Below are 14,873 nucleotides of genomic sequence, written 5' to 3'. Positions count from 1 at the left end.
GGGGGGAGCCCGGGACAAGCCTGAATGGGCTTAGCTCATACCAACAGCCCCATAAATTGACACCTTCCAGTTTCAGCTCCTTAACATAGTTGGAAACAAGTATTGACTCAAGGACTTTCAACAGTGACCTGCCTTGGCCCACTGCTGTGCCTATTACCACTGACCTCACCAGGAATAAATTGCTGGTAGACCAGAGCTGAGCAATTTTCATACTACTGCCCCCACAGATCCTGTTGCTTTTTCCATGTGTCACTTATATTCTAAAGCAATGTTTACAATTTGTTGCAGAGCTGTGAAGTGTGCCTAGCGCTCTACAAACAAATTACAGTGAAAGACAGTCACTCCTCTGAAGGGTTTACAGGTTTTAGGTTAAATTGTGAAAAGCCTTCCTCATGGAGTAATTCCTTTCATTTCAATGGGACTATGCATTTGAATCATTAAAGATTTGCATGATTATGAAATGATATAGGATATACAAGTTATAATGAAACAGAGAATTAGAACAACAGACAAAGCAGCCAAGTCCAAAAAAGCTGATGAGACCAAATATAATCAGGAAACTAGAGGTGCACTGATATATTGGTCTGATATTGGATCAGCACCGATATAAAGAACATTTTCTGTGTCGGAAATTGGGCCAATGCTGCCGATAGTTTGTCCGATAAATGTCCATGCATGGAGAGCTGCCTGCAGCTGGTAAGTCTGGTGTGGTGGAAGGAATGTGGGGGTAGGGGGGCAGATCAAGACCCCCACAGTGAGGGAGGATGTGGGGATGGGGCTGGGCCAGGGGCTGCGCACCACTTGTCCGATGCTCACCTAGCGGCTCCCGCTACTGCTCCCGCCGCTTGTCCAGAAGGGACTGGGGGATATGGGCAGGGGGCACAGCCCTGACCCCAACCTGTCCTGCCCCACACCGCACAGATCTGGGGGCACATGCCTCCCCTTCCCCCCATGCCTTCCCGGACGAGTGGCAGGAGCAGCGGTGGGAGCTGCAGGACAAGCACGGGATGAGCCATACAGTGGCAGGACCCACCCCCACCTTCCCACACTCCCCAGGTGAACTGGCCCTGGCCCCAGCCCCAGCCCGCACCTGCAGCCCGCCCAGCACCAATCCGGAGGGCACATGCCTGCCCCCTAGATGAGCCACTTGTGGCTCTGTCCTGCGCCCCTCCCCACCCTTGCTGGGCAGCGCCTGCCTCTGCCCCAGCCCCAGACCCACTCCCTCCCTCACCTTGGTCTGCTCCCCCCACACCCTTCCCTCTCCCTCCCCTTCCACCACACCAGACTTACCAGCTGGATGCATCTCTTCAAGCTGAAGACCTGCATGTTGGAAATCAGATTGGTATAGGCTAATATGCCTCCTTAAAAATCAGCTATCGGTATTGGCCCCAAAAATCTCAATCAGTGTACCCCTATAGAGGACTGTATGCAGAGCTATGTGAATAACTTATTTTTTAGTTCACAGGTTGCACACACCTCTTAAAAAATGGGAGGTGGGGATTCTTTCAGAAATAACCCAAAATTAAACACACACACACATTTGGCAAAGCAAAAAGTCAGAACAAAAATTTAAGGTGAAGCAAAACATTCAATTTTTGAAGGTTGTTTTAACTTTTGAAATAAACTGAAGTAAATTTTGAAATTAAAATTTTTAAAATAACAAGCTGAAATGTTAGTTGTTTCTTTAAAAAATGACAAAATGAAAGACTGACTTTTCAAAACAATTTTCATCTCAAACAATCTGAGAAAGTTACCATGAATTCACATGAACTCACAATTCAATTTGAGAAAGTGAACATGAAAATTTTTGTTCAACCTAAATAGACTTTTTTTGGCAATGAACCCCTCCCTCCCCCCCCCCCCAAATGTGCATGGTTTAAATTACATGTTTGGGCAGGGTGGGATTCGAAAAATGAAGTGTTTGGGCTAACATTGCAAGGAATCAAAGGAAATGGATTTTGAGGAAATAAGCAGTGGTGTGGTACCCAGGATCAAAGTCAATCCATGTATCAGGGCGAAGTGGCACAAAGAATTCCAAACACTCTGTAAATGATCTGTCTGAATCATAAGACACAGCAATTCTTGTCAATGTTTACTAAGAAACCTTCCTGTCATGTTCCTCCTCTCCCCCTTTGACAATGTTAAGCCTATATGAACACTAAGGCTGCAACTATCCATGAGATGCAACCATGAGGAAGCAAAAGCTGATTCTCTTCTCTTTTGCTTTCTTTCCCTTTTATCATGTTTCCCTACATTCTGAAGGCACCTCCCAAGCTCCTTTCAGAAGCACTTTGGTCTTGTTTCATCCCATTCATGACTGGCTGCAAAGTGCTAAGAATGCTTACCAGAATCTAGCAGATGACACAAGTTTAAGCCCATGAGAAGTCTCGCTGAAGTGAGTGGGAATATTCACATGCTTAAAAAAAAAGTATGTGGTTAAACAGTGTGTTTCATTGAAGCCAGCACCTGGCAGCAATGAGCCCTTACAGAGGACATACCAGGGGTAACAACAGCAACTCAAGTCACAGAGTTTTACACTGAACTATCACAGAGAACCCTTTTGGGGATGACACTCTTCCATTATTTTTCATGCCTCCACCCAGCCAAACATACATTCTTCAAGTCCAAATCTATTTTGATGGAATCTAGACCAACAGTAGTTAATTCCCCAAATTTTCTTTCCAGTAACCACCATTTTATCCTCTCATAGTCCTGAAATAGATGCAAGTCTTCCAACAACGATGTATGTCAATATCATTGTATGAATTAGTCAGTAAGACTTCAGCATGCAGCAAGTTGCTGTTCTCTCATCCTATTGCTCTGAGCCTAAGGCAAGGGTCATATCTACAAAGCAAATAATCAATAACAAATTGAGTGGCATGAAACCAAAGATATCTCACCATCCCTCCTTCTTGTTGGAGTTCACAGCACTACCAAGACATTTCTACCACAGTGGGCCCTTCATCATTACCAGTCAAACATTTTCTTTTGCATAAATCTTTATCAGTTTTATTATATGACTGCTGCTTTTAATTTTCTTGTTGCATTCCCTGTTGTGCTATTTTTTCAAAGTTGTAACTCCAAAGTGCTCCTGATAGTAAGTAGCAATAAAAAATAATCCAGAAAATCAAAAACAAATGAAAAAGTAACCCTCCTACTGAAAAAAGAAACCAAAGCCATCACAAAACAGATGTTTCATGTTAATTATTTGCACAAAGACCAAAACAAGAGAAAAATTTAAGAAATATCCATTCATATGCCATTAGAAACCAATGCCAGAAAAATGTAAATTATGGAGCATACCTATTATTTATAGACAGTTAGAAGAAAACACACACAATTTAATGAACCCACAACTTAATATTAGCTATAGTTTGATATTATATTATGTTGGCTCAATTCTGCTATAGATTATGATTTCCTTTCAAGTGACTGCCAAGACACTAGAGTCTATATCAGATTAATAGATTTTAAGGCCAAAAGGGAAGAGGTATGGTCATAACACAGGCCATAGAATTTCACCCAGTAATTTCTATAAGACTATCACTTCTGTTTGAGCGTATTGCTCAAGATGAGTGGGACAATGGCCATTTGGTCAAAAAGCCTTCTAGGCCAAAGGTTACTTTAGAGAGAACACAATACTGATTGTGGAATGAAATTGGAAGTCTCAATTCTGTGACTAGGTCTATCACTTGGTATACAGACACACTGAAGCAAATATAGAGTGTTCTAGATAGTGGCACTCACTAAAGGATCCATTTTCAACAGCACAGACATTAGTCAGTTCTTCCTGTGACACATTTAGGCAGTGCCTAGAAGTAGAGCTAGCCAGGAGATTATTTCCCCCTCCAATGACAAATTTGGACAACATTCAATATTTCTCCTAATTTTTCTTTCAATTTTTCATCAAAAAGGAAGCATAATGATTGAACAAAAAAGAAAACAAATAATTTCAAGTTTTTGGCAAGTCCTCTGCCACTTCCCTCCTATTTTTATTTGCAACACAGATATTTTTCCCACTAAAATATCCATTAAATTTAAAAGGCATTATTCACTGGAGAAAGAGATATAGTTTTTTTTGTTTACCCAGCTCTATCTTTGAGTTTCAGTGGGGATTATAAACTATACCAAGAGTACAAAAGATCTTGGAACTTGCACTGGCACTAGCCTTCAGGGAAAGCTTCTAATGCTGATGCAGCTCTGTCACTGCTAATGATAGAAACACTAGTAAATACAAGAGGATTTTCAGAGAAAGCTTAAGTGAAACAGTGGTAGAAATGTCAGCAGCTCCTTTGAACCCTATGTGCACTGGTGGTCTCACTATACCTTCTACTGACGAAGATGCATTGGTACTGCGCTAGCAGATTTCCCCAGCATGGGCAAGGCTGTGAGGCTACATACTTTCCCAGTTCATGGACAACACTGGGAGCTCCACAGATTGAGAGGGCACATCGACACATGCATTTGATCCTGGATACGTTTACTCATGAGTAAACTACTTGCAAGTAAATGCTCCCAGGCAGGCGTCTATACATGCAGAGAAGTGAGAGCAGATTGGCTGCTAATGGCAGCAAACTGCTCCTGTTTCCTGGGGTCCTGCAATGGGCCCCTGCCACCACAAGGGGGAACTCTAGGCTTCCCCTGGGTGCTAGCCCAAGGGCTGGCAAGGAGCACCAGGCCAGGAGACAGCTGTCTCCTAGCCAAGGATGGGACTTTACACCCTGACCCCAGGGGCTGCCTGCTGCAAGCGTGGTGACCATGTCCCTCTTCCATGGCAGCAGGGAGCTCCTGGTCCCAATCAGAGGCAGGGGACTTGGAAAGAGCTGCAGGGTGGGGCAGGTCCCATCCCCCTGCCCCAATCTTCTGGTGGGGCAGATAGCAGCTAGCTCCTTGCTAGCTGCCCCACCAACAGAACAGGGCAGGGGGCTGGAACCTACCCCTAACCAGGACAGTTTCCACCCTGACCCTGGATGCAGGCAGTGGCTAGGGAGCCTGGGGAGCTGGATGGGAAAAAATTTGGGGAATTTCTTCCCTGCTCAGCTCTGCCAATGCGGAGCTGGGTGTTGAACAAACTCTCTAGTTTGTTCCCCACCCTGCTCCGCACTAGACAAAGGTATCCCAGCACTGGCCCACAACCACAGAGCTGGCGCTGGGAGATAAGGATCTCCCAGCCCCTGCTCCCCACCGCAAACTTGGAGCAGGGTCTTGGGGCTCCCTGCTCCTGAGGCAGGGGGATATAGTCCCCACCCAGGCTCCAGTGGTGAAGCCCACCCCAGCAGGAGGCAACTCCTGGAGGCAGGGAGCAATCTCCCACCGCCTGGTGGATGGCTGCCCAGGAGCAGATCTGCTCCCAGTCACGCATCTACATGAGTGCTACTGCACTATTACTAATCGAAAGTAAATTTGTTATTTGCATTTGCAGGTAGCACATTTACTTGCAATTAGCGATGTTTACTGCGTACTATGCATGTGCACATGCTTACTGCACAGTAAACTACACTAATGCACAGTTAAGCATCTCATGTAGATGCACCAGGAGCTATATACAATCTTTAGGCCCTAATCCAAAACACCACAGCTATTCAGAACTGACTTAGAACTTCCTCAAATCTCACTGAAGTCAATGGAATTTAAACAAATACAAAAACTCCAGTGCTTTCCTAAATAAAAGACTGGGTGATTGAAGGAGAAAATCTGACTTGTGCTTTTAAAAGTGCCTGTTGTACCATGGGAAAAGAAGGCTTCTGTTTAAAACTGGGTCCATGAAATGTCCTTTATAGGCATTTTTTTTTCCTCCACAGAATGTGCATATCAAACTATGTTATGCATTCCATTAAAACTCAACAAAAATTAAAACAGACATGTCGCAGATGTAACTATAGCTGTCAGATTACCCAACAACTCTCAGTTAGAGAAGATTCACAAGGTTTTCAGCTGTCTGTCCTACCCGTCAACAACAAAGCTTTCCAATCCACAATAATGACCATTTTGCTGCTTTTGAATTCATTCAAGTAGAAAAAAGTAACTGACATTATGTTTGGATGGCTCGTGGGAACAAAGAACATTTAGGATGATCTATTGGCTTTTCTGATGTTTGACAGCATCTATGTTTTTGTGAGGTTGATGGTAGAAAATCATCATAAAAATATTGCTCTCCTGCTACCTTATGAAAATGCAATATTAGTAAGAAATCAAGTCAAGGGGAAAAACATAATGATAGTACAGACATAAACTGCTATATTACAGGAAATTGACAATGTGTAAAGAAAGACATGATATCTGCAAATAATTTCATTCATTCTGCATGTGCAAACTGGAAGAAAATTGATCGTTATATTGCTAGACAAATTTTCATGTAGGAGTGCTGTGAATTGTGTAAATATTGCTGGTGAAATATTGATTTTCTTCCAAGAGTTACTCTAAGCCACATGAAGTGTCCTGCTTGCATTTATGGTTAAATATGGATCGAAGAGACTCCTTCTCCCCAGCCCCCAGCTTCTCAGGGGCCTACTAATAGAGTCCCTCAATCAGCCAGACAGGAGTTACAGAATAATATGTGGCACCTTCCAGAAGTTTAAGCAGCTGGGGCAACTGCTCTGGGTGCTAACTTTGGGAGGGAACCACTTTGCTGACTTTGGGGCCAGAGGGAAAGGGACGGAAAAACATCAGCTGTCTCCACAGCCATATAATCACCCCAGCAGCTAGAAGTTACTGCTACCCCAATGCATCCCACTATCCTGGGAACTTGGCTTTTTTTCTTATGCCATTTTCCTCAACAAGAAACTAGGAACATGTTGACTGTTGTCATCCCAGTGTCTGCTGGTGGCTTGGAAGCAATGAACATAGGAACAAGCTCTGATCCCATTTGGGGGACTGCCAGACTTGAGTTTGTTTCTTTGGCCCAAAGCCTGAACTGATATCTGTTAACTTGGTCTGCATGGAGTTTTGGGACACTGTGAAGGTACAACAGATACTGACTGAGAATCAGGACTGTACATAGTTTGCAAATGGAAACACCAGTATGGGAAGAATAACTGAGTGCATCCTCCTAGTTCTGAAAAAAGAGTCAATTTAAGGAGGAGTGGGGTGAAGCAGTAGCATACCTAGGGTGGGGCAAGTGGGATACAGCCCCAGGCACCAATTATAAGCTTTTTGCCATGAGAGTAGAAGCCCTATGTTGCCCCTCCCCTACTACAGAAGTTGGGCTGGTCAACACCGCACCGAGTAGTGTATTTGCGGAGTGGGGACCAAGTGGAGTCAACAGAATGGTGGGCACCCACCTCTGCCCCCATGGGGGTCTTTGCAATTTGAAAGACATCGTTTTAATTTCAAACTTTCTAAAATGTTTCATTTAAAATAAAATCAAAATAAATTTTGAAATGATGCATTTGTTTTAAACTAAAAAAGCTAAACATTTCCTTCTCAGTGCTTCAAGACTGGCCACTTCAAACTGCGGGGTATTAAAAAAAAAACACACACATCAGAAGTTCAGCAAATTGGTTTCCATTGGCAAAATGTTCCACAGTCCCCGAGTCAACCTACATTTCACAGGTAGGGAACTAATCTGCCAGTGAAGAAAACAATGTGGTGTTTCCTGCTCTACTAAAGATGAGTTTTGATACCTCAGAAAACACTTTTGGCTAAATTCTCAAAAGGATTTAAGGACCTAAAGTAGGATTTAGAAGGAATTTTGGTGCCTAAATTGAAAACCCCAATCCTGAAAATCCCTACGCAGCTGCTGCCTAACCTAGGGAATTCCTAAATTCCATATGAGTCAACTTTTGAGGTTTAAAATTCCCTAGTCTCCAAACAATTTTTCTGCTACACGTTTGCAAAAATGCCTGAGTCTTATCAGAGCTGAACAGCTCAGCTCAGCTCACAGTTCATGCCTAAGCTGCGAACAAATTGCATCTTTGTCTTTGGAATGAGGGACTCATTCTCAGAACCCACCGTCCAATTCTGAATCCTTACAACACATAAGTAAAGGGCTGGGGATGACGATGATGACAATGAGAAGGATGACTATCTAAACTTCTCTTACTGAAGTTCCATTTTATGAAATATTTAAATTTTCAAAGAGCCAGAGAGGGGGAGAGTACAAGCACTGAGATCTGGGCATTCATGTGCAAAGGGATAGGCATGGTTTCTTGCTCACCTTAGGCACTTTATTCAGTGACAGTTCCATGCAGAATACAAACGGTTCTCGGACAGCAGGGATCAGAACTCAAAGTTCTCCCCTCCCAGGGCAGTGTTTTCACTGTGCTACAGAGTTGTCTCTCCTGCTCTCTTTCTAGCCAAACGCAACTTTATGGTCCTCTATGCAAGGCTTCAACAGTAGGTGTGGAAAGTACATGTACACATCCACATACATAGACACATACATGTGATGTTAGACCTTTGTCTCTGTGCCTGTTTCCTCATCTGTAAAAGGAGGATAGCCGCATACCCCTACTGCTAATATTTCTGCAAAAATAAAGGTGTTAGAGATTTGGAGGTGCTCAGATACAGAAAATAAAGTGCTAGGTTAAAAAACAATAGTGAGGGCAAACAAGGACTACTAAGCTGAGGAAGACCTAAAGAGACTAGAAGCCGTGGCTATTACTCAAGGCTCCTTGCAATACTGTTTGTGAAATGTACTAGAGAACCAATCACTTTCATTTCTGCAAGGCCTGTTATGCGAATGCTCAGCTGGTCACACAAAGAGAAGGGCAGAGTGAGGACAAGCATGATGCCAGCTCCCATCTCCCAGCTATGCTCCAAGGGACATTTGCACGTTCCCCTTAAATATGCTTTTATATTCAAATGTGGCTTTTCCATGTAAAATTTCAATGAACCCAACTAACCTTTGCTGGGAGGGAGAGAATGTGTCTATTGTACAAAAACTGCACAGGAAATTAACAAAGCATGAAACATCATTACGTAAACTGAGCTTTTCAATTTAAAAAAAATGTGTGTAATATAGTTGGCCCTGAATGAAATATCAATGGATTAGTGAAGTTCTCTTAAAGTTCTCCTATGACAGACTCAGCTCCTGTCCTTACTGATGCCAGGATCAAGTCCTAGCTGCAAATAAGAAAGCTGCACTCATGATAGCAAGTTAGTTTAAAATATTTATTTTTGAAGGTGGCTCTAGTATATGCACAGGAAAGTCTGTCAAGGCTTGTGATTTCTTTGTTTACCTGTTATTGATTGCCAAGGTGAAGCACTGATTGAAAAGGTGCTGCCTGTAGCACTCTTGCCGTGACAAGCAGCACTGCAGTACAGTTAAAAAATGCTCAAAACTCAAATCTTTTAAAAGAAAGCTTCCCATCTCTTTCATTTACTCCAAGGTACAGTTTCATTTTTGTAAGGCACTTAAACAAGTGTTTAAGGCCATCCCTAATCAACAGAGTACCTAAGCATGTAGTCTGATGTTAAACAAGTGCTGAAGTACCTTGCAGAATAAGAATGGACTGCTGAATTGAGGTTTATGAATTTAATCTATATGCAGAGTTGCCCCAGTTCAACTAAAAGCCTAAATTAAAAATAAAGATTATGGGCAAATGATCAATTTACAGTGTAATGAAAGAAGGCAGGGAATAACCCCACATCAGCGACTCATTATTAGCTGCCTGCATGCACTTCTCTTACCCAGTGGTAAGTGAAAACTAAGCCGTGGTACTTTGGCTCGCTTTTCAGGGCTAAAGTATAGTGATTTAGCTTTCACTAACCATGAGGTAAAAGTAGACATGGAAGTCATTACCACAAGCTAGCTGACACAGTACTGCCAGTCTCCTTTTAACTCACTTTATTTTTTCCAGTTGTTCATGCCCTCATTTAGCTAAACTGGTGCAAGCCCCTATGTGACCATTCTTCTTTCTGTGTGTGTTATTCATTTCTGTGCGTGTTATTAAATAAGAATGGCTTGTTTCAATTCTGTGTAAGTTAATTAGCAGAACACTTAAACTAAATCAAGCTAAGCTACTCTTCAATCAAAGCAAGAGTGTGCACCCTCAGGCTTTACACCAGTTTAACTAAACCAGTGTAATTAAACTGGTGCAAGTTTGTGTGTGGCCAGGGCCCTCTTTGGATGGTAATCTCTGCAGAAGTCAATACATGCATACAGCAATATATGAAAAGGAAATCCGGCTGCAAATATCATGAACTTTAGGTGGGGGAGGAATAGTTTCAATTAAAAAAGATCAGGTATATTGATTTCTACGCGCCTGATTCTCCTCCTACTCAAGGCCCAAACATACAATGTAACCCAACAGTATGCACCCCTGCACCTTTGGATACCTATTAAACTTATTACAATCTTCCCTCAGGACTGCTATACAAATGCATAGCAGAATCAGGAATTTAGACAGAAAAGACTTAAAGTCAGTCACTGAAGTTACACTACTGTAAAACTGGTGTGCGAGGGGAATGAAACATCAAATGGCATAAAATAAACTACTCTGAGTTTTTCTGGACCATTTTTCAAGTGTTATTCTCTCTTTCCATATTATAAAGTTTTGTTTTTTAATGCATCTTGTAAGCAAACAAAATATAATAGCTGAAACACTGCCTTGTATGGACTGAACTTTATTTTTTGCATCACAGAAATGAACTTGAAGGCATGGCGTTGAATAGTATATTATGGTTTAAAAACCATTACATAAAGGTGGGGAGGACTGACAGCCAACAATGCAAACTGTACTGTTTCCCACTGGAATAACTGTCAATTTAAACAACTGTAACTCGATTTGCACATACTGACTTTATACATCAAATTAAGGTGTCAATGTTTCATTATAAGCTGGTTTACCTATCTGCAGATATTTAGAACCATTTTAAATATGTCCCTTAAGATACAGCTAGATTCAGATGCAATCTTGTAGTCAGCTGTTTTTACCATATTTTATATTTTTTTCAAAGTATAGGTGTGGCATTTGTCATAGGTTGTCACCTTTTTAAAAAAAGCCTATAGGGTTTCAAATGCTTTTTAAATATTAAAAGCAAATAAAAAAGCCTCAATACAATGTTAAATTAAAACTGGCATTTGATTCATTCTAAGAATTGGATATTTGCTCTGAGCATTTTAAAAACAAAGAGATAAAATTGACTGACCTATGTTGAAGGACCAGACCCTAAAAGCTCCCTTTTATGTAAGCGGTCCTTATTCACATCAATAGTTCTGCAACAGTCAATTTGAAGTCAAATGAATTACTGGTATGAATTGGCAGGATTGGGTCCATTTATTGATACACAGGAAAGCAAAGAGCTGTTTCAAACCGTCAAATAAAGAGAAAATAAATATATGTTAAAAGCTTAGACAAAATTCAATGCATCTGTTCACTTATTTTTGCATCATACTTTAAAATACTGCCAACTTGCACGTTTCCAATTTAGAACATTATTAAGTGAAAGAGCTGCACTGAACATGTGATATATGAAGCTGAGACTGTAATGGCCATGTAATACTATTTTAAAATATTATCCAATCGATTGGAATATCTTCAAAGATAGATATGCAAAATGTATTCAGAATTTTTTAAGTATATTTACATAATATGTTCCGAACAGATTAAAGAGGAAAGACAATTATCTAATTGGTTAGGTATATATGCACTGATAACATACCTAAATATATATTCTCCCACTGCAGTGGAACAATGAAAACTATGCCACTCCATCAAATAAATACATATTCTCTCCAGACTTTGGAATAGCTAGAACCTTTCCAGTCTCTGGGGTGAACAATCTGCATTTTATAACTTTAATCTAATTCTGCCTGTTTCCGCCTCTGTCCCATTAATAAATAAAATGCATAAAATTAAACTATAAAATGAATAAATAAAATTGAGTTAGATAAATCCCTTAAACTTTAGTTAATTAGAAAGGAGAAAAGACGGGCATTTCTAGGCCTATTCTTCTGTTCTTAAGTTGCTGAAATAAATGTAACATGGGTTAAGAAGAAGAGTCTGCTTTAATACTGAACTATCTACCTTTGTCTAAGTGACACTGTCATTATTTCCATGAAGTGTGTTCCTTTTTCAGTTGTTTAACAGTCCACTTAGCAGTTGTTATAGTGCTGTCTTGTCAGCAGTTATTTCTGCTGAGACTCTCTAAATTAAAATATACTTGATATTTAATGGTAATTATGCAAGTAAGTTGTTTTGGACATTTTATTGAAAGCAATCAGAAAATGTAATGTACACAATTATTTAAAAAATAAGCTAGCATGACACTTTTTAAGGTCATCTGAATTATTTCCAAGTGAGACCTGCAAAATAATCCAAATTTACTGAAAGTGAAAAACAAATCATGCTGAGGTTTGTTTTTTTCTGTAAAGAAAAAAAAAATTCTCCTTTCATTATAAACTTAACATAAATCATTTATAAAAGGCACTTCCCAAAATCTGAATCTTCGTGACAAATAATTTTACATGGGGATTTTAAAACAAAGGACATGCAAAAAATAATCTTGTATGCCAGTGCTGTCCCTAATGCCTTTGGCAGGTCAGAAGTTACTACCAAGTAAAAGAAGAAACACAGCCCACACACACATGAATCTTATCTAGGCTCATATACTGTGCCCATCACCATGGTATCTGCAGACATGTGCCCACTTCAGAATTAAGCAGCTTCCAGTAAAATGTTAGCTGCTATATTAACATTGGTATTTTCCAGTCTTGAGTAACATATTGAAAACTAATTGATATCATTGTTCTTTTTGATGCAAGCAATAATAATGATACCCAAGTATGTTCACTCAGTCCATAAAAATAAAACATGCATAACAGTAACCGAAGGGAAGTAATTTCTCTAAGGATATGTCACAGGTAATGCTTTCAGTGTAATGGACTGCATCTGCAACAGTGGCCCTTGGCTATTTTCATTAGAGATGAATTTCTGAATACACATTCAGAAAATAATCTCAAAAATACAAATAATCTGATTCTAACTAGTGAACTTTGCAAAGTAATTCAAACAGCCTGTTTAAATGATTACTCAAATACAATACTGTCCTGAGCTCTCTTTCTTTGCTAAGTGTTATAAAGTAATGGAAGGCAGTGTGACTATAACTGAACTGGTTTTCTCCTTACAACAGAAATCACAGCCAAAAATGTTCATCCTGGATTTCTGAATTTAGGACCCTAAATCATATTTAGGCACTTTAGAACTGGCTAAGTGTTCAATAATGCTAAGCTCTGAAGCAGATCACATTAAGAACAATGGAAGTTTTTGGATACATAATACTGTTGAAAAATCTATTCCTATAATAAAATTTACAGAACTACCTTTAAGGTTCCAACAGTTTTAAATACTGCCTTATGTTTTAAAACGAAAAAAAAAATCAAGATATGGATCTTGTAAGTCCTTGAATAACAATACCACTGTAGGAAAAAAAGTAGTTTTGTTAAAAAATCGCTGAGTGGTCGCTCGGGGGGCAAGTGTCTCCCCTGGCTCCAGAGGTACCAGTCGCCCATGCTCAGGAGCCAATCAAAAAACATGCATATGCTTTTGGAAATAACTGTGGCTGCAACTTTCCCGCTCTGCCTTTGCAGGGATCTTTAGCTCTGCTAGAAATCCAGCAGCAGCTGTTACATTTAGGAAGAATTTTCCCAGTAGGAGGGTAGTGAAGCACTGGAACAGGTTACCTAGAGAGGTGGTGGAAGCTCCATCCTTGGAGGTTTTTAAGACTCGGCTAGAGCAAGCTTTGGCTTGAATGATCTAGTTGGGGATGGTCCTGCTTTGAGCAGGGGGTTGGACTAGATGACCTCCTGAGGTCCCTTCTGACCCTAACTTTCTATGATTCTATAAGTGAAAATAAATTCTCAAAATTATTACCAAAATACAGACGCTATTAAGCTTATGCAACTGTATGGTAAAAAAGTATTTATTGTCCAACCTAATTTTTTCGACAGGACAAGAAAACTCAAAATAAAAACTGAAACTTTGTATTCACCAGTCTACACCCACTTAAGAAACCTTGAAATCAACTGAGCTTTGACAATTTCTACCAGCTAAGGATCTGGACCCTAGAATATGCTTTGAAAGCTGGGAGAAGCAAAAATGAACTTTTCAAAACCAAACTGTTGACAAGCGTCAATGACATATGGTATGACTTTAGCAACGGAGGCTCTAATGAATTAGGCTTGATTCACTGCAGGGTGAATCGTGTTCAAAGCAGAGCTGTTCAGCAGTAATTGGCCAAGAAACCATGCTGTGAAAAGCACTTGTCAAATAATGCTTGTTTACAAATAAATCTCCAAACAGTAAAGAGTGGCTGTTATTCAATAAGTTCAGGTCCACCTCTAGCCCTCACAGAGCTGTGGCCTTTCAGGTTCAAATTCATGTTGCAGACACACACATTACACACACGCACCACCACACTCACACACATTACACACACGCATGCACCCACACATTACACACACGTGCACCATCACACACGTGCATACACACCATCACATACACGCATCACACACACACATGCACACACCATCACGCACATGTGTGCACACACCATTACACGCATACCCACACACGCACCATCGCACACACGTGCACATGCACCATTACACACACCCCCACACACCACTGCGCACGCACACACCATTACATGCACACCCATATGTACGAACCACACACGTTCACACGCACTATTACACCCCCGTGCACACGCCCCCACACCCCATCACACGCACGCACACCCCGCGCAGCCCAGCGCTGCGGCTCCCGAGCTCCCCGCGCCGCCCAGCCCTGCCCTGCCCGGCGGGAGCAGCACCCGGGACAGCGCGGCAGGGCAGGGCAGGGCAGGAGGGTGCTGGGGACGGAGACCCGGCGGCAGGGCAGGGCAGGGCAGGAGGGTGCTGGGGACGGAGACCCGGGGCGGCAAGTTGCGGC

General features: G+C 41.3%; 1 protein-coding gene across 15 annotated transcripts in view; it reads right to left on the bottom strand.

The window, feature by feature from the left end:
• EPHA5 (EPH receptor A5) overlaps nucleotides 1-11,227 on the bottom strand; it is a 386,478-nt gene extending 375,251 nt beyond the window's left edge. For all 15 annotated transcript variants that reach the window (XR_003096319.1, XM_025215915.1, XM_025215906.1 and 12 more), the window contains exon 1: nucleotides 11,092-11,227. The gene's annotated coding sequence lies outside the window, so the exon portion shown is untranslated. The remainder of the gene's footprint in view (nucleotides 1-11,091) is intronic.
• Nucleotides 11,228-14,873: the final 3,646 nt, after the last annotated feature.

The sequence above is a fragment of the Alligator sinensis genome, unplaced genomic scaffold (assembly GCF_000455745.1).
Source record: "Alligator sinensis unplaced genomic scaffold, ASM45574v1 scaffold320_2, whole genome shotgun sequence".
NCBI lineage: Eukaryota > Metazoa > Chordata > Crocodylia > Alligatoridae > Alligator > Alligator sinensis.
Note: the sequence above shows the minus strand (reverse complement) of the source record. Positions and strands in the feature narration are given on the sequence as shown.